This window comes from Anser brachyrhynchus (genome assembly GCF_964034855.1).
Source record: "Anser brachyrhynchus genome assembly, contig: SCAFFOLD_176, whole genome shotgun sequence".
Lineage (NCBI taxonomy): Eukaryota > Metazoa > Chordata > Aves > Anseriformes > Anatidae > Anser > Anser brachyrhynchus.
The window spans coordinates 165,272-183,566 of record NW_027663477.1 but is presented as its reverse complement, the minus strand read 5'-3'; positions in this window follow the sequence as shown (position 1 = coordinate 183,566).

Genomic DNA, 18,295 nt, shown 5'->3' with positions numbered 1-18,295 from the left:
AGACACTAAGTAGCATCCTAGTTTAACGCTGTCAGCGCTCTATCTCTACTTGATAAGATTCTCCTAACTCCCTCTCTCACTGGAGCCCACGCAGCCCTCCGTCCTGCCGAAGGACTTCACGGGGACTTCTGCCGGCTCCGGGTGCCCGCACACAGACAGAAATGGCTTTGAGAGAAAACAATCAGGAGGAGGAGAGCTCAGAGACTGCGGCCGGCTTCGGCCACCTTCCCCTCGCTTTCCCTCTCCGTGTTCAAACCGAGCACTGTTCTGCCGTCAACCTTCGCTGCCTCTGCCCGCGGCGCTGGGCTTTCGCGTGTGCCATTGCTCCTCTACATATTTTATCCTTCCTTTTGTAAGGAATGGTCCAGCAATTCGTGTCACTAAGGGATTTGAAGGGTTAACATCGAGGCCCGGGTCTAGGTGATAAGAGAACAAAGGGGTTTTTAGGGAAAAGTGCTGACTACTGCAGGGGATGTTGCTAGAGTTTCTGAAATCCGGCGCAGAGGCTCCCAAACGAGGAGGAAGGGGGAGCTGAAGGACAATTGAAGGACAAAAGCCTGGGAGGAAGACAACCAGCATTCAGCCCGAGCAAGCCCCGAGAGACCACCAGAGACTGGTACGCAGGCGCCCCTGGGAGGGGTTTCGGATTCCGGAAACCAATTCTAATAACCCTGCCTCTTCTCGAAGTAGTAATGAATATGTATTAGCCTGGGAGCATCAAAACCAGCCGCCTTACGTAACAGGTGTGCGTCCTGGGGGAGCAGAGACTCCCGGCGCACCCAGCGCTGCTTGCTTGCCTCTATTCGTTTAATAAATTGTAAACTTTGATTGTAATCCTATTTGGATTTATAACAGCCATTTATAACACTTTTTATATTTGTATTTTATTTAAGGCTGTCTTGCCCCCCTCCCCCCCCAGCGTCGCTGCTCGCCAATAAAGCTGGCGCAGGGGCTAAGGGATTTGAAGGGCCTGCTTGTACACCTAAGGGATTTGAGGGCCTGCTTGTACACCTTTGGGGACTGCCTCTTTTAGGGGGGGGGGGGTGGTGTTAGGAGCTGCTTGTATACTTTTTTAGGCATTCCTCTGAGAGGGGGTTGGGAGCTTCGTGTATACTGGGGGGGGAGGGCCTCCCTCGAGGTGGAAGGGGGGGGGTTGGAGCGTTTCTACACTGTAGGGGCCTGCCTGTACACTTTTGGGGCCTGCCTTGGAGGGGTTGGGAACTGCTTGTACACCTTTGGGGCCTGCGTCTGCGCGGGGCGGGGGGGGTTGGGGGGTTGGAGCTGGTTTTAACCTTTCGGGCTTGCATCTGGAGGGGGTTGGGGCCTGCCTTTGCGGGGGTGGCTGTGAGCTGCTTGTATACTGTAGGGGCCTGCTTGTACACCTTTGGGGCCTGCGTCTGGGGGGGGGGTGGGAGCTGCTTGTACACTGTTAGGGCCTGCCTTGGGGGAGGGGTTGGGGCATGTGCCTTGGGGGCATGGGGTTGGGAGCTGCTTCTACGCTGTAGGGGTCTGGGTCTTGGGGGGTTGGGGCTGTTTGTACACCTTTGGGGTGTGCCTCTGGGGAGGATGGGGAGTTGCTTGTACACCTTTGGGGCCTGTGTCTGGGGGGGGGTTGGGGCCTGTGCCGGGGGGGTTGGGAGCTGCTTGTACGCTCTAGGGTCCTCTGGCAGGCTTTGGGGCCTCCCTTTGAGGGGGGCAGTTGGGAGCTGGTTGTACACCTTTGGGGCCTGAGTCTGGGGTGTGGGGGCTGGGGCTGAGGCCTGGGGCCTGGGGCATGCATCTGGGTGGTGGTGGTGGGGGGTCCAGTTCATGGGGGGGGTGGGTTGGGAGCTGCTTGTGGACAGTTGGGGTCTGCATCCGGGTGTGGCTGGGGCCTGCTTGTAGACTTCTGCAGCCTGTGTCTGGTGTTTGGGGGCTTTTCTGTAGTGTTTGGGGATTGCATTTTGGCTTTGGGATGTGTCTAGAGCTTCTGGGGCCTAGCTGTAGTGCTTGGGGCCTGCGTCTGGGGCTTTTCTGTAGCATTTTGGTAGCGTGTTTGTGATTTGGGGTCTGTATCCAGGGTTTTGCCTTTTTTGTAGTTTTCAGCTTTGTGTCTGTTTCTTTGTTGGTTGCCTGGGGTTTGGGGTTTGGATCATTAGTCAGTGTCATTAGCGTCGGGGGGTTGATATGAAGGGTTAGGGTTGTGGTTAGAGTTGTTAGGGTTAAAGAGAATAAGGATTTTAGGGTAAGGGGATCAAGGTTGTGGGAATAAAAATGTTTTTGCACAGAGTTACATCGTTTAGAGGGAAGGAAGGTGGTATTGATATATGCTTGCAGTGATAAGAAAGCTTAACAGACAACCTTGTAAAATGCAGACAACCAGAATCCTTGGAGCAATTGGGTGGAAATCATGGTGTAAGAAACATTACCACCTCAAAGAGGAAAACAGTCAAGAAAAAAATAAAATTGACTAGTAACAGGCCAGCAGCTGTGTATTTTCTGTGAAGCACTGGATAGATTGTGAACATGGATTACCCAGTCAATGGGGAAACTGGGGAGGGTCCTGGTCACCGAGAGGAAAAAAAAATTATATAAACTGTGTTATGGAACTAGTAGGTGGCTTGTGGGACGCCTGCCATTGCAATCGTGAATAAAAATGCTACCTCACTGAGATACTTGCCTGAGCCTATGGTATTGGTTACAGAGTGTTTCTAATAAGGTGTTAGGGTGTTAAGGTTTCAGGGCTAAGGCACTAGGGTTGGGTTTCAGGGTTAGGGTTTCCAGGGTTTAGGGTTAGGATTTTAAGGTTGTTAGGGTTGGAGTTATAAGGGTTAGGGTTTGGGGGTTAGTGTGTTAAGGTTTTAAAGTATTTTGTGGTTTTAGTGTTGATAGGGTTTTTAGGGTTAGGGTCTTAGGGTTTTAGTTATGGTCAGGTATTTAGGGTTAGGGTTTTAAGGTCTTATTTTTTTTTTTTTAAGGTTAGGGTCTCCAGCGTTAGGGCTTTGAGAATCTTTACGTTTTGGGTTAGGGTTTAGAGGGTCTTAATTTTTAGGGTTAGGGCTTTTAGGCGTAGGTCTAGTGTGGTAAATTTTATCGGGTTAGGACTGTAAGGGTTTTTAGGGTTAGGGTTTCTAGGGTTTTTTGGGGTAGGGGTTAGGGTTAGATCCGTGGGAGCCGTAGTGTTAGGGGTCAGGGTTCTTAGGGCTAAGGCCCAATATTAGGGTGGAAGGCCAAACTAAGGGGGGAGCCCCCCCCAAAATTGAAGGGTCGAAGCCCCAATTTAGGGGAAGAAACGTCAAAATTGTGGGGTCCCCCAAAATTGGGCGGAAGAGCTCTTAATATTGGGGGAAACCCAAAAAAGGAGGGTGGGGGACTCTAAAATTGGGGGGACCCCCCAAATTGGTTGTGTCCCCCCCCAAATTGGTTGTGTCCCCCCCAAAATTGGTTGTGTCCCCCCCAATTAGGGGAGGAACCCCCAAAATTGTGTGGGCGAACCCCCATATTGGGGGGGCAGAACACTTAAATGGAAGTGTGAAATTCCAGAATTGAATGTGGACCCCCCAGAACAGTCTTCAGGGGTTTAGTGTGGTAAATTTTATCGGGTTAGGGCTGTAAGGGTTTTTAGGGTTAGGGTTTCTAGGGTTTGTTGGGGTAGGGGTTAGGGTTAGATCCGTGGTTGCCATAGCGTTAGGGGTCAAGGTTCTTAGGGGTTAGGCCTAATATTAGGGCGGAAGGCCAAAATAAGAGGGTGGGAGCCCCCCCCAAAATTGAAGGGTTGAAGCCCCAAGTTAGGGGAAGGAACGTCAAAATTGTGGGGTCCCCCAAAATTGGGCGGAAGAACTTTTAATATTAGGGGGGAACCCAAAAAAGGAGGGTGGGGGACTCTACAATCGGTTGTGTCCCCCCCAAATTAGGGGAGGAACCCCCAAAATTGGGTGGGCGAACCCCCAAATTGGGGGGAAGAAGACTTAAATGGAAGTGTGAAATTCCAGAATTGAATGTGGACCCCCCCCAGACCTGGGGAGGAATCCCCAAACTTGGGGGGGACCCCCAAAATTGGGGTTAAAGCCCCAGATCCCGGGGAGCTAAGCCCCAAATTAAGGGAAGGAACCTCAAACATGTGGTGAGAACCCCAACATTGGGGGAAAGAACCTTAATATTAGGGTGGCAGGCCAAGAAAGGATGGTGGGGGCCTCCAAAATTGTGGGGGGCTTGGAACTGGGGGGAATCCCCAAAATGGAGGGGGAACCCCAAAAGTGGGGGGGGGGCGAAGCACCAAATTAGGGGAAGGAACCCCAAAATTGCGGGGAAGAACTCTGAAATGGAGAGCTGAAAACCCGAAATTGAGGGGAAACCCCCCAAAACGGCGGGAAAACCCTCCATAAACACGAAACCGGTAATGTAACAGAGCAAAAAATGGCGTCCTACGGCACGCTGCGAGGCTCAATTTTCTGGGGAGTGCTGGGAAATGTAGTTCTTGGCCACCGGGTTTCCGGGAGTCCATATTGTTTTCCCAGAGCATGCCGGGAGATGTAGTTCTCGGACACTGGGCTTCCGGGAGGCCATGTTGGTTTCCCATCTTTGCTAGACTCGGGTGCTCTGGCTTCACAGAGAAACCCCCAAACTGAAAAATGTACCTGCTAATATATTGGGCTCTAAATGTAGCCCTGGGTTAATTGAATAACAATCCCTGGGTAAGATTGAAGTGCAGGAGGGGTTGGCTACGGTTTTAAGAGCCGGTTTGCAGAAAAGGGATTTCCCGTTAAGAAATGGCATATACTGATTGTTCTCTTCCTTGCTCTGCCAAGACCTGAAGCACATCTTGGAAGCCAGGCAGAATCCGTGGAGCCAATGGAGTTCTCAAGCTCGACTTCAGCTTCTTCCCAGCTAGAAGAAGCAAGGACACGCCGGCTGAGTTCCACAGGCAACGCGCCCGTATCTGTAGACGAGGATTTAGAGATGCTACTTTGGGAACTCTCAGACGGCATACTGGAAGCCGAGCTCGACTTGGACCCAGGGAAGGATGAGGATGACCTCCTCCTTGAGCTTTCCAAGATGATTGATGATTGAACTGCATAGTCCTATGGTATATTGAAAAAAAAAAAAAAAAAAAAAAAGAAAACAACTCTTCTTCTTGTTGGATACCCTGAGGTGATCCTTTTTCTAACTGAGGCTTTGCAATGAGACTTAAAGCACAGTTGGAACTGGTAGAAATTGGCAGGATCTGCACTCAGTTGTCCTAAGTTTTCCTGCTGGTCAGAGTTAAGGTCTTGTGCATGGTTCCGTAACTATAGGTGGCTACCTTTGATATCAAGAGGACAAAGCACTTGTTTCTTTTGGCACAGAAAGATGTCCATCGGCACGCTGTGGTGGCTGTGAATTGACGTAGTGATGGAGCGATGCTCTGAAGGCTTAAACGGAAAGCTTCTTCCTTCCGCCCCCCTTGGCACAGCTCGATGTTGGGCACATTGTGAAGCCTGGGTGTTCTGATTTCTCGGACAGTTGATACCCAAATCCCGGAGTTACTATGTCAACTCTTGACTTTTATTTGTGTATGCCATTGTTTTGACTGTAATCTTTTCAGATGATGAAGCTGTAGGGGCGGGAGGGAGCAAAATAATTATTCTAGCGTTGTGGACCAAACATGCTGCCAGGAGTGGTGGTGGTGGGGTCAGCCCACCCGGCCTTACTTTCAATTATCAGGGATGATAAAATGGTGTGAAAAGCAGCAGCTCTGCGATACGGCTACGCTACCCCCACTCCCTTCTCTTGTGCTGTACCAAAGTTCCCCCAAGCTTTGGTTGGTGCTTTTTGCTGGTGACAGTAGGACTCCAGGGCGAGTAGTCGGGACTCTCCTGCAGTAACTGGGTCAATTAAGGGTTGGTTTAAGTGCCTCCTGGTTTTTAAAATTGCTCCCCTGAGCTGCTGGCTCTGCTGCCTGCTACAGCAAATGTTCGGGTGCCATCAGCGTTGCACTTGGGCGTGGGCACTGACCCTGCGGAGGAGAGCTGAGACTCGCGTGTATTGTGTACCCTGCCGCCAGTGATCGTTTTCCCCTAGCAGATCTATTTTGAATCATTTCCCTAAATTTTAGAGGAACTTTAGGCTCTTTGTGCTATGATTTGTGAAGCTGTAGGGGCCCTCAGGCATTTGCTGCTGGCAGAGGAAAACCGCTTGTCGAATTTGTTGTAAATACTTTCTGTTTGGACAACAATGCCTGTGTGTGTGTGTGTGTGTGTGTGTGTGTGTGTGTGCGCGTGCTTTGACGACCCCCTGCGACGCCCCAGCTCCGCGAGGGAAGCTTTGAAGCGGCTCTGGGAAAACCTCTGCGGAAGAAACCGCTGCTAGTGACTTGCGGAAAAGGGACTCCACAATCAGTGAGATTGTAAAGTAGGTATGTTTATTCAGCGCTGGGCAGCACGGGAGGTCGTGGGCATGAAGATTGATGACTCTTCCTCGTCACCGCTAGTTGACCTCTTGTCTTTGCACAGACTCAGTTGCTCCTTGGCTCTTGTCCATCTGCAGGACCAGTTTCTCCCAGTTTCTTAAGACAGGCTCACTCTCTTATTAGGAGACTGACCTTGGTAAGGGGCCCAAGGCTTCTTGCTTTAGTTAATTGGCACAATGCACCATAGTTAGCAAAGACGCTAAGTAGCATCCTAGTTTAACGCTGTCAGCGCTCTATCTCTACTTGATAAGATTCTCCTAACTCCCTCTCTCACTGGAGTCCACGCAGCCCTCCGTCCTGCCGAAGGACTTCACGGGGACTTCTGCCGGCTCCGGGTGCCCGCACACAGACAGAAATGGCTTTGAGAGAAAACAATCAGGAGGAGGAGAGCTCAGAGACTGCGGCCGGCTTCGGCCACCTTCCCCTCGCTTTCCCTCTCCGTGTTCAAACCGAGCACTGTTCTGCCGTCAACCTTCGCTGCCTCTGCCCGCGGCGCTGGGCTTTCGCGTGTGCCATTGCTCCTCTACATATTTTATCCTTCCTTTTGTAAGGAATGGTCCAGCAATTCGTGTCACTAAGGGATTTGAAGGGTTAACATCGAGGCCCGGGTCTAGGTGATAAGAGAACAAAGGGGTTTTTAGGGAAAAGTGCTGACTACTGCAGGGGATGTTGCTAGAGTTTCTGAAATCCGGCGCAGAGGCTCCCAAACGAGGAGGAAGGGGGAGCTGAAGGACAATTGAAGGACAAAAGCCTGGGAGGAAGACAACCAGCATTCAGCCCGAGCAAGCCCCGAGAGACCACCAGAGACTGGTACGCAGGCGCCCCTGGGAGGGGTTTCGGATTCCGGAAACCAATTCTAATAACCCTGCCTCTTCTCGAAGTAGTAATGAATATGTATTAGCCTGGGAGCATCAAAACCAGCCGCCTTACGTAACAGGTGTGTGTCCTGGGGGAGCAGAGACTCCTGGCGCACCCAGCGCTGCTTGCTTGCCTCTATTCGTTTAATAAATTGTAAACTTTGATTGTAATCCTATTTGGATTTATAACAGCCATTTATAACACTTTTTATATTTGTATTTTATTTAAGGCTGTCTTGCCCCCCTCCCCCCCCAGCGTCGCTGCTCGCCAATAAAGCTGGCGCAGGGGCTAAGGGATTTGAAGGGCCTGCTTGTACACCTAAGGGATTTGAGGGCCTGCTTGTACACCTTTGGGGACTGCCTCTTTTGGGGGGGGGGTGGGGGGGTGTTAGGAGCTGCTTGTATACTTTTTTAGGCATTCCTCTGAGAGGGGGTTGGGAGCTTCGTGTATACTGGGGGGGGGAGGGCCTCCCTCGAGGTGGAAGGGGGGGGGTTGGAGCGTTTCTACACTGTAGGGGCCTGCCTGTACACTTTTGGGGCCTGCCTTGGAGGGGTTGGGAACTGCTTGTACACCTTTGGGGCCTGCGTCTGCGCGGGGCGCGGCGGGGGTTGGGGGGTTGGAGCTGGTTTTAACCTTTCGGGCTTGCATCTGGAGGGGGTTGGGGCCTGCCTTTGGGGGGGTGGTTGTGAGCTGCTTGTATACTGTAGGGGCCTGCTTGTACACCTTTGGGGCCTGCGTCTGGGGGGGGGGTGGGAGCTGCTTGTACACTGTTAGGGCCTGCCTTGGGGGAGGGGTTGGGGCATGTGCCTTGGGGGCATGGGGTTGGGAGCTGCTTCTACGCTGTAGGGGTCTGGGTCTTGGGGGGTTGGGGCTGTTTGTACACCTTTGGGGCATGCCTCTGGGGAGGATGGGGAGTTGCTTGTACACCTTTGGGGCCTGTGTCTGGGGGGGGGTTGGGGCCTGTGCCGGGGGGGTTGGGAGCTGCTTGTACGCTCTAGGGTCCTCTGGCAGGCTTTGGGGCCTCCCTTTGAGGGGGGCAGTTGGGAGCTGGTTGTACACCTTTGGGGCCTGAGTCTGGGGTGTGGGGGCTGGGGCTGAGGCCTGGGGCCTGGGGCATGCATCTGGGTGGTGGTGGTGGGGGGTCCAGTTCATGGGGGGGGTGGGTTGGGAGCTGCTTGTGGACAGTTGGGGTCTGCATCCGGGTGTGGCTGGGGCCTGCTTGTAGACTTCTGCAGCCTGTGTCTGGTGTTTGGGGGCTTTTCTGTAGTGTTTGGGGATTGCATTTTGGCTTTGGGATGTGTCTAGAGCTTCTGGGGCCTAGCTGTAGTGCTTGGGGCCTGCGTCTGGGGCTTTTCTGTAGCATTTTGGTAGCGTGTTTGTGATTTGGGGTCTGTATCCAGGGTTTTGCCTTTTTTGTAGTTTTCAGCTTTGTGTCTGTTTCTTTGTTGGTTGCCTGGGGTTTGGGGTTTGGATCATTAGTCAGTGTCATTAGCGTCGGGGGGTTGATATGAAGGGTTAGGGTTGTGGTTAGAGTTGTTAGGGTTAAAGAGAATAAGGATTTTAGGGTAAGGGGATCAAGGTTGTGGGAATAAAAATGTTTTTGCACAGAGTTACATCGTTTAGAGGGAAGGAAGGTGGTATTGATATATGCTTGCAGTGATAAGAAAGCTTAACAGACAACCTTGTAAAATGCAGACAACCAGAATCCTTAGAGCAATTGGGTGGAAATCACGGTGTAAGAAACATTACCACCTCAAAGAGGAAAACAGTCAAGAAAAAAATAAAATTGACTAGTAACAGGCCAGCAGCTGTGTATTTTCTGTGAAGCACTGGATAGATTGTGAACATGGATTACCCAGTCAATGGGGAAACTGGGGAGGGTCCTGGTCACCGAGAGGAAAAAAAAAATTATATAAACTGTGTTATGGAACTAGTAGGTGGCTTGTGGGACGCCTGCCATTGCAATCGTGAATAAAAATGCTACCTCACTGAGATACTTGCCTGAGCCTATGGTATTGGTTACAGAGTGTTTCTAATAAGGTGTTAGGGTTTTAAGGTTTCAGGGCTAAGGCACTAGGGTTGGGTTTCAGGGTTAGGGTTTCCAGGGTTTAGGGTTAGGATTTTAAGGTTGTTAGGGTTGGAGTTATAAGGGTTAGGGTTTGGGGGTTAGTGTGTTAAGGTTTTAAAGTATTTTGTGGTTTTAGTGTTGATAGGGTTTTTAGGGTTAGGGTCTTAGGGTTTTAGTTATGGTCAGGTATTTAGGGTTAGGGTTTTAAGGTCTTATTTTTTTTTTTTAAGGTTAGGGTCTCCAGCGTTAGGGCTTTGAGAATCTTTACGTTTTGGGTTAGGGTTTAGAGGGTCTTAATTTTTAGGGTTAGGGCTTTTAGGCGTAGGTCTAGTGTGGTAAATTTTATCGGGTTAGGACTGTAAGGGTTTTTAGGGTTAGGGTTTCTAGGGTTTTTTGGGGTAGGGGTTAGGGTTAGATCCGTGGGAGCCGTAGTGTTAGGGGTCAGGGTTCTTAGGGCTAAGGCCCAATATTAGGGTGGAAGGCCAAACTAAGGGGGGAGCCCCCCCCAAAATTGAAGGGTCGAAGCCCCAATTTAGGGGAAGAAACATCAAAATTGTGGGGTCCCCCAAAATTGGGCGGAAGAGCTCTTAATATTGGGGGAAACCCAAAAAAGGAGGGTGGGGGACTCTAAAATTGGGGGGACCCCCCAAATTGGTTGTGTCCCCCCCAAAATTGGTTGTGTCCCCCCCAAAATTGGTTGTGTCCCCCCCAATTAGGGGAGGAACCCCCAAAATTGGGTGGGCGAACCCCCATATTGGGGGGGCAGAACACTTAAATGGAAGTGTGAAATTCCAGAATTGAATGTGGACCCCCCAGAACAGTCTTCAGGGGTTTAGTGTGGTAAATTTTATCGGGTTAGGGCTGTAAGGGTTTTTAGGGTTAGGGTTTCTAGGGTTTGTTGGGGTAGGGGTTAGGGTTAGATCCGTGGTTGCCATAGCGTTAGGGGTCAAGGTTCTTAGGGGTTAGGCCTAATATTAGGGCGGAAGGCCAAAATAAGAGGGTGGGAGCCCCCCCCAAAATTGAAGGGTTGAAGCCCCAAGTTAGGGGAAGGAACGTCAAAATTGTGGGGTCCCCCAAAATTGGGCGGAAGAACTTTTAATATTAGGGGGGAACCCAAAAAAGGAGGGTGGGGGACTCTACAATCGGTTGTGTCCCCCCCAAATTAGGGGAGGAACCCCCAAAATTGGGTGGGTGAACCCCCAAATTGGGGGGAAGAAGACTTAAATGGAAGTGTGAAATTCCAGAATTGAATGTGGACCCCCCCCAGACCTGGGGAGGAATCCCCAAACTTGGGGGGGACCCCCAAAATTGGGGTTAAAGCCCCAGATCCTGGGGAGCTAAGCCCCAAATTAAGGGAAGGAACCTCAAACATGTGGTGAGAACCCCAACATTGGGGGAAAGAACCTTAATATTAGGGTGGCAGGCCAAGAAAGGATGGTGGGGGCCTCCAAAATTGTGGGGGGCTTGGAACTGGGGGGAATCCCCAAAATGGAGGGGGAACCCCAAAAGTGGGGGGGGGGCGAAGCACCAAATTAGGGGAAGGAACCCCAAAATTGCGGGGAAGAACTCTGAAATGGAGAGCTGAAAACCCGAAATTGAGGGGAAACCCCCCAAAACGGCGGGAAAACCCTCCATAAACACGAAACCGGTAATGTAACAGAGCAAAAAATGGCGTCCTACGGCACGCTGCGAGGCTCAATTTTCTGGGGAGTGCTGGGAAATGTAGTTCTTGGCCACCGGGTTTCCGGGAGTCCATATTGTTTTCCCAGAGCATGCCGGGAGATGTAGTTCTCGGACACTGGGCTTCCGGGAGGCCATGTTGGTTTCCCATCTTTGCTAGACTCCGGGTGCTCTGGCTTCACAGAGAAACCCCCAAACTGAAAAATGTACCTGCTAATATATTGGGCTCTAAATGTAGCCCTGGGTTAATTGAATAACAATCCCTGGGTAAGATTGAAGTGCAGGAGGGGTTGGCTACGGTTTTAAGAGCCGGTTTGCAGAAAAGGGATTTCCCGTTAAGAAATGGCATATACTGATTGTTCTCTTCCTTGCTCTGCCAAGACCTGAAGCACATCTTGGAAGCCAGGCAGAATCCGTGGAGCCAATGGAGTTCTCAAGCTCGACTTCAGCTTCTTCCCAGCTAGAAGAAGCAAGGACACGCCGGCTGAGTTCCACAGGCAACGCGCCCGTATCTGTAGACGAGGATTTAGAGATGCTACTTTGGGAACTCTCAGACGGCATACTGGAAGCCGAGCTCGACTTGGACCCAGGGAAGGATGAGGATGACCTCCTCCTTGAGCTTTCCAAGATGATTGATGATTGAACTCCATAGTCCTATGGTATATTAAAAAAAAAAAAAAAAAAAACAACTCTTCTTCTTGTTGGATACCCCGAGGTGATCCTTTTTCTAACTGAGGCTTTGCAATGAGACTTAAAGCACAGTTGGAACTGGTAGAAATTGGCAGGATCTGCACTCAGTTGTCCTAAGTTTCCCTGCTGGTCAGAGTTAAGGTCTTGTGCATGGTTCCGTAACTATAGGTGGCTACCTTTGATATCAAGAGGACAAAGCACTTGTTTCTTTTGGCACAGAAAGATGTCCATCGGCACGCTGTGGTGGCTGTGAATTGACGTAGTGATGGAGCGATGCTCTGAAGGCTTAAACGGAAAGCTTCTTCCTTCCGCCCCCCTTGGCACAGCTCGATGTTGGGCACATTGTGAAGCCTGGGTGTTCTGATTTCTCGGACAGTTGATACCCAAATCCCGGAGTTACTATGTCAACTCTTGACTTTTATTTGTGTATGCCATTGTTTTGACTGTAATCTTTTCAGATGATGAAGCTGTAGGGGCGGGAGGGAGCAAAATAATTATTCTAGCGGTGTGGACCAAACATGCTGCCAGGAGTGGTGGTGCTGGGGTCAGCCCACCCGGCCTTACTTTCAGTTATCAGGGATGATAAAATGGTGTGAAAAGCAGCAGCTCTGCGATACGGCTACGCTACCCCCACTCCCTTCTCTTGTGCTGTACCAAAGTTCCCCCAAGCTTTGGTTGGTGCTTTTTGCTGGTGACAGTAGGACTCCAGGGCGAGTAGTCGGGACTCTCCTGCAGTAACTGGGTCAATTAAGGGTTGGTTTAAGTGCCTCCTGGTTTTTAAAATTGCTCCCCTGAGCTGCTGGCTCTGCTGCCTGCTACAGCAAATGTTCGGGTGCCATCAGCGTCGCACTTGGGCGTGGGCACTGACTCTGCGGAGGAGAGCTGAGGCTCGGGTGTATTGTGTACCCTGCCGCCAGTGATCGTTTTCCCCTAGCAGATCTATTTTGAATCATTTCCCTAAATTTTAAAGGAACTTTAGGCTCTTTGTGCTATGATTTGTGAAGCTCTAGGGGCCCTCAGACATTTGCTGCTGGCAGAGGAAAACCGCTTGTCGAATTTGTTGTAAATACTTTCTGTTTGGACAACAACGCCTGTGTGTGTGTGTGTGCGTGTGCGTGTGTGTGCGCGTGCGTGCTTTGACGACCCCCTGCGACGCCCCAGCTCCGCGAGGGAAGCTTTGAAGCGGCTCTGGGAAAACCTCTGCGGAAGAAACCGCTGCTAGTGACTTGCGGAAAAGGGACTCCACAATCAGTGAGATTGTAAAGTAGGTATGTTTATTCAGCGCTGGGCAGCACGGGAGGTCGTGGGCATGAAGATTGATGACTCTTCCTCGTCACCGCTAGTTGACCTCTTTTCTTTGCACAGACTCAGTTGCTCCTTGGCTCTTGTCCACCTGCAGGACCAGTTTCTCCCAGTTTCTTAAGATAGGCTCACTCTCTTATTAGGAGACTGACCTTGGTAAGGGGCCCAAGGCTTCTTGCTTTAGTTAATTGGCACAATGCACCATAGTTAGCAAAGACGCTAAGTAGCATCCTAGTTTAACGCTGTCAGCGCTCTATCTCTACTTGATAAGATTCTCCTAACTCCCTCTCTCACTGGAGCCCACGCAGCCCTCCGTCCTGCCGAAGGACTTCACGGGGACTTCTGCCGGCTCCGGGTGCCCGCACACAGACAGAAATGGCTTTGAGAGAAAACAATCAGGAGGAGGAGAGCTCAGAGACTGCGACCGGCTTCGGCCACCTTCCCCTCGCTTTCCCTCTCCGTGTTCAAACCGAGCAATGTTCTGCCGTCAACCTTCGCTGCCTCTGCCCGCGGCGCTGGGCTTTCGCGTGTGCCATTGCTCCTCTACATATTTTATCCTTCCTTTTGTAAGGAATGGTCCAGCAATTCGTGTCACTAAGGGATTTGAAGGGTTAACATCGAGGCCCGGGTCTAGGTGATAAGAGAACAAAGGGGTTTTTAGGGAAAAGTGCTGACTACTGCAGGGGATGTTGCTAGAGTTTCTGAAATCCGGCGCAGAGGCTCCCAAACGAGGAGGAAGGGGGAGCTGAAGGACAATTGAAGGACAAAAGCCTGAGAGGAAGACAACCAGCATTCAGCCCGAGCAAGCCCCGAGAGACCACCAGAGACTGGTACGCAGGCGCCCCTGGGAGGGGTTTCGGATTCCGGAAACCAATTCTAATAACCCTGCCTCTTCTCGAAGTAGTAATGAATATGTATTAGCCTGGGAGCATCAAAACCAGCCGCCTTAAGTAACAGGTGTGCGTCCTGGGGGAGCAGAGACTCCCGGCGCACCCAGCGCTGCTTGCTTGCCTCTATTCGTTTAATAAATTGTAAACTTTGATTGTAATCCTATTTGGATTTATAACAGCCATTTATAACACTTTTTATATTTGTATTTTATTTAAGGCTGTCTTGCCCCCCTCCCCCCCCAGCCTCGCTGCTCGCCAATAAAGCTGGCGCAGGGGCTAAGGGATTTGAAGGGCCTGCTTGTACACCTAAGGGATTTGAGGGCCTGCTTGTACACCTTTGGGGACTGCCTCTTTTGGGGGGGGGGGGTGGTGTTAGGAGCTGGTTGTATACATTTTTAGGCATTCCTCTGAGAGGGGGTTGGGAGCTTCGTGTATACTGGGGGGGGGAGGGCCTCCCTCGAGGTGGAAGGGGGGGGGTTGGAGCGTTTCTACACTGTAGGGGCCTGCCTGTACACTTTTGGGGCCTGCCTTGGAGGGGTTGGGAACTGCTTGTACACCTTTGGGGCCTGCGTCTGCGCGGGGCGCGGCGGGGGTTGGGGGGTTGGAGCTGGTTTTAACCTTTCGGGCTTGCATCTGGAGGGGGTTGGGGCCTGCCTTTGGGGGGGTGGTTGTGAGCTGCTTGTACACTGTAGGGGCCTGCTTGTACACCTTTGGGGCCTGCGTCTGGGGGGGGGGGTGGGAGCTGCTTGTACACTTTTAGGGCCTGCCTTGGGGGAGGGGTTGGGGCATGTGCCTTGGGGGCATGGGGTTGGGAGCTGCTTCTACGCTGTAGGGGTCTGGGTCTTGGGGGGTTGGGGCTGTTTGTACACCTTTGGGGCGTGCCTCTGGGGAGGATGGGGAGTTGCTTGTACACCTTTGGGGCCTGTGTCTGGGGGGGGGTTGGGGCCTGTGCCGGGGGGGGGGTTGGGGCCTGTGCCGGGGGGGTTGGGAGCTGCTTGTACGCTCTAGGGTCCTCTGGCAGGCTTTGGGGCCTCCCTTTGAGGGGGGCAGTTGGGAGCTGGTTGTACACCTTTGGGGCCTGAGTCTGGGGTGTGGGGGCTGGGGCTGAGGCCTGGGGCCTGGGGCATGCATCTGGGTGGTGGTGGTGGGGGGTCCAGTTCATGGGGGGGGTGGGTTGGGAGCTGCTTGTGGACAGTTGGGGTCTGCATCCGGGTGTGGCTGGGGCCTGCTTGTAGACTTCTGCAGCCTGTGTCTGGTGTTTGGGGGCTTTTCTGTAGTGTTTGGGGATTGCATTTTGGCTTTGGGATGTGTCTAGAGCTTCTGGGGCCTAGCTGTAGTGCTTGGGGCCTGCGTCTGGGGCTTTTCTGTAGCATTTTGGTAGCGTGTTTGTGATTTGGGGTCTGTATCCAGGGTTTTGCCTTTTTTGTAGTTTTCAGCTTTGTGTCGGTTTCTTTGTTGGTTGCCTGGGGTTTGGGGTTTGGATCATTAGTCAGTGTCATTAGCGTCGGGGGGTTGATATGAAGGGTTAGGGTTGTGGTTAGAGTTGTTAGGGTTAAAGAGAATAAGGATTTTAGGGTAAGGGGATCAAGGTTGTGGGAATAAAAATGTTTTTGCACAGAGTTACATCGTTTAGAGGGAAGGAAGGTGGTATTGATATATGCTTGCAGTGATAAGAAAGCTTAACAGACAACCTTGTAAAATGCAGACAACCAGAATCCTTAGAGCAATTGGGTGGAAATCACGGTGTAAGAAACATTACCACCTCAAAGAGGAAAACAGTCAAGAAAAAAATAAAATTGACTAGTAACAGGCCAGCAGCTGTGTATTTTCTGTGAAGCACTGGATAGATTGTGAACATGGATTACCCAGTCAATGGGGAAACTGGGGAGGGTCCTGGTCACCGAGAGGAAAAAAAAATTATATAAACTGTGTTATGGAACTAGTAGGTGGCTTGTGGGACGCCTGCCATTGCAATCGTGAATAAAAATGCTACCTCACTGAGATACTTGCCTGAGCCTATGGTATTGGTTACAGAGTGTTTCTAATAAGGTGTTAGGGTGTTAAGGTTTCAGGGCTAAGGCACTAGGGTTGGGTTTCAGGGTTAGGGTTTCCAGGGTTTAGGGTTAGGATTTTAAGGTTGTTAGGGTTGGAGTTATAAGGGTTAGGGTTTGGGGGTTAGTGTGTTAAGGTTTTAAAGTATTTTGTGGTTTTAGTGTTGATAGGGTTTTTAGGGTTAGGGTCTTAGGGTTTTAGTTATGGTCAGGTATTTAGGGTTAGGGTTTTAAGGTCTTATTTTTTTTTTTTTTAAGGTTAGGGTCTCCAGCGTTAGGGCTTTGAGAATCTTTACGTTTTGGGTTAGGGTTTAGAGGGTCTTAATTTTTAGGGTTAGGGCTTTTAGGCGTAGGTCTAGTGTGGTAAATTTTATCGGGTTAGGACTGTAAGGGTTTTTAGGGTTAGGGTTTCTAGGGTTTTTTGGGGTAGGGGTTAGGGTTAGATCCGTGGGAGCCGTAGTGTTAGGGGTCAGGGTTCTTAGGGCTAAGGCCCAATATTAGGGTGGAAGGCCAAACTAAGGGGGGAGCCCCCCCCAAAATTGAAGGGTCGAAGCCCCAATTTAGGGGAAGAAACGTCAAAATTGTGGGGTCCCCCAAAATTGGGCGGAAGAGCTCTTAATATTGGGGGAAACCCAAAAAAGGAGGGTGGGGGACTCTAAAATTGGTTGTGTCCCCCCCCAAATTGGTTGTGTCCCCCCCCAAATTGGTTGTGTCCCCCCCAATTAGGGGAGGAACCCCCAAAATTGGGTGGGCGGACCCCCAAATTGGGGGGGCAGAACACTTAAATGGAAGTGTGAAATTCCAGAATTGAATGTGGACCCCCCAGAACAGTCTTCAGGGGTTTAGTGTGGTAAATTTTATCGGGTTAGGGCTGTAAGGGTTTTTAGGGTTAGGGTTTCTAGGGTTTGTTGGGGTAGGGGTTAGGGTTAGATCCGTGGTTGCCATAGCATTAGGGGTCAAGGTTCTTAGGGGTTAGGCCTAATATTAGGGCGGAAGGCCAAAATAAGAGGGTGGGAGCCCCCCCCAAAATTGAAGGGTTGAAGCCCCAAGTTAGGGGAAGGAACGTCAAAATTGTGGGGTCCCCCAAAATTGGGCGGAAGAACTTTTAATATTAGGGGGGAACCCAAAAAAGGAGGGTGGGGGACTCTACAATCGGTTGTGTCCCCCCCAAATTAGGGGAGGAACCCCCAAAATTGGGTGGGCGAATCCCCAAATTGGGGGGAAGAAGACTTAAATGGAAGTGTGAAATTCCAGAATTGAATGTGGACCCCCCCCAGACCTGGGGAGGAATCCCCAAACTTGGGGGGGACCCCCAAAATTGGGGTTAAAGCCCCAGATGCCGGGGAGCTAAGCCCCAAATTAAGGGAAGGAACCTCAAACATGTGGTGAGAACCCCAACATTGGGGGAAAGAACCTTAATATTAGGGTGGCAGGCCAAGAAAGGATGGTGGGGGCCTCCAAAATTGTGGGGGGCTTGGAACTGGGGGGAATCCCCAAAATGGAGGGGGAACCCCAAAAGTGGGGGGGGGGCGAAGCACCAAATTAGGGGAAGGAACCCCAAAATTGCGGGGAAGAACTCTGAAATGGAGAGCTGAAAACCCGAAATTGAGGGGAAACCCCCCAAAACGGCGGGAAAACCCTCCATAAACACGAAACCGGTAATGTAACAGAGCAAAAAATGGCGTCCTACGGCACGCTGCGAGGCTCAATTTTCTGGGGAGTGCTGGGAAATGTAGTTCTTGGCCACCGGGTTTCCGGGAGTCCATATTGTTTTCCCAGAGCATGCCGGGAGATGTAGTTCTCGGACACTGGGCTTCCGGGAGGCCATGTTGGTTTCCCATCTTTGCTAGACTCCGGGTGCTCTGGCTTCACAGATGTAAGAAATGGTCCAGCAATTCGTGCCACTAAGGGGTTTTGAAGGGTTAACATTGAGGCCTGGGTTTAGGCGAGAAGAGAACAAAGGGATTTCTTCGGAGAAAAACTGCTGACTTTGCACGAATGTGCAGTAACTTCTGACAGCCGGCCAAGAGACCACTAGATAAGGAGGAAGAATATGAGCCTCCCTGTCCGAGCGGCCCCCAAGAAACTAACAGAGACTGATAAGCAGGCGCACCTGGGAGGACTTCGGATTCGGGAAACCAATTATAATAACCCTGCCTCTTCTAGAAGTAGTAATGAATATGTATTAGCCTAGGAGCATAAAAACCAGCCGCCTTACGTAACAGGTGTGCGTCCCGGTGGAGCAGAGACTCCCGGCGCACCCAGCGCTGTTTGCTTGCCTCTATTCGTTTAATAAATTGTAAACTCTGATTGTAATCCTATTTGGAAC